The sequence below is a fragment of the Echinococcus granulosus genome (genome assembly GCF_000524195.1).
Source record: "Echinococcus granulosus chromosome Unknown EG_S00226, whole genome shotgun sequence".
Lineage (NCBI taxonomy): Eukaryota > Metazoa > Platyhelminthes > Cestoda > Cyclophyllidea > Taeniidae > Echinococcus > Echinococcus granulosus.
The window spans coordinates 55,243-57,310 of NW_020170606.1; positions in this window are offsets into that span (position 1 = coordinate 55,243).

A 2,068-nucleotide genomic window follows, 5' to 3' on the forward strand; every position below is an offset into this window, starting at 1 on the left:
CAATTTCATAGATTCGTCTAGAGAAGAAAAAGAAGAGAATGAAGAAGGACTTGAAAGAAATGGAAAGTGATGAAAATGGCAGGAAAATGGCGATTAATTGCGGCTCAAGTCATCAGGCTTTGGAGAAACCAGCACCACCATCTACATTAAACCGGACACTCTGTAGTCAAACTTAGTTGGATTCGGACAGCTATTCGGCCATTTATCCATCCAAGAAGAGTGGCAGTGGTAAGACATCATAGACTAGTACACCTGGATAGTAAAATATTCCACGTCTGTGGAATTGCCTTAAGACGTCAATCTTGGAGACGGTTTCCTATGTAGCACTATTGAGGTCCTAAGCTTTTTTGAAAAACATCTCTGTTATACACCAAGAAACTGAAGCCTCGACAGTCCATTCTCTATCAAAGGCAGACTTCGACGATATTCGTAATGCCCTATTCGAAGCTGCAACTGTATCTGTGAATAGCCTAGGTGGCCCCTACGCTTGGCTTTACCATGTTACTGAGAATAACTGGTGCTTAAATATGAAAACATTCTCATAGCAAGGCGTTACGCTAAGCATAACATGCATAGCATCGCTGTCGACTCGTGACTGATCTGAAAGCGACCCAGATGCGCGCAACCTTTTCTGCTAGAAGTGAATCATCTTGGTAAAGAAATGATGGGGGGAGATTATAAGCCTTTTAAAGTCATCGTAAGCAAAATTATACGCTTTGGTAAAAAAGGATGAAAGTCTAGGACTGTGCATATACTGCGGAATGCTGAATGCAGTGCCAAAGTTGGTTGCTTTCCCACTTCGCCGCGTAGGCCATTTGACAGACAATCTACGTGGGTTAGAGTGCCCATCTACATTAGACTTGGGATTAGGATACTGGTAATTAGAAGTGGCAAAATGGGTAGAAAAAGGACAAATTTTGCACTGAATCCCAATAAATGCTGCTTGAGTATCTGCAATGCAGCGCTTACGCGGACTGCGCAAATCGAATTGTTCCTGAAATACTGCGTAGTTCGCTAGGATGACATTTATGTCTTCGGTAGGGATATTTGTGGGCATAATATTAATCTTGAATTTGTAATGGGCCGCATATGAGACTCAGATATAATTCGAAACCCAAAAACATGCCGAACTCTGCAACTCCTGACCATCTCCTCGAGATATACTACCTCGTCGTACCAAGTAGCAATTTTTGAAGGCCGCGTGAAGCAAAAGAGGATCTGACTAACACTGGCCAGTTAGACAGGGTTCTGTCGTTTCCTATAATTGGCAGGTTCTACTGACGTTTGGTTAATGGCTTTGCCAAAATCATAAGTTTACTGCATACACTGATAGAAAAGCAGGCAGGGAGGAATTTCGATTGTAGGAAAGAGCTTGATGATGGGCTTTAAGCTCTACCAAATTCCGCCCCTATTCAAGGTCCAAAATTAACAAACCAATGCTGCACTAATGTGGAACCTAATCCGGATTGTTCACCACTATCAAAACATTTGGACGTTCCAGATATTGCCCCATAACGAGGGAGTTCATAGTGAGAGTGAGTCATCATCATTCCTTGACCTGGTTAAAAACAGTGAAGGGGATTTACCATTTGGTGGCACAATAGTACGAGAAGCTGCAACAACACAATTTATATGGCGCAATCCAACACAGAAAGAGAAATAGATAAAACAATGCAGACATCCTCTTTAGCGGACCAGAACTGGCAAAAAGAGGTGGTGTTGCAGTAAGCACCATATTCTTGGGCGAATCCATTAAGCATTATTAGAGAAATTCTCAGAGTATGGCACCAATACGCTTTACTTATACCAGAGGTTCTTATTATCTGCTTACAAACTCAGAGTGGAAGATATGAACTTGTCGAGCAAGGTAATCAGATAAAAAATGACAGGAATGATCAAAACTGTCACAAGGGGCGAGATAGAATTGTGTCGAGATGGTATTGATGCTCTTAACTACAAACATGCCTCCGAGATTTACACGAGCAATTGGACTATGGGTGGGTGGAGAAAATGCTAAAAGTCCTAGGAAAAGGTAATGGTGACCAGCGCTCATCCCTGATCCACTTGA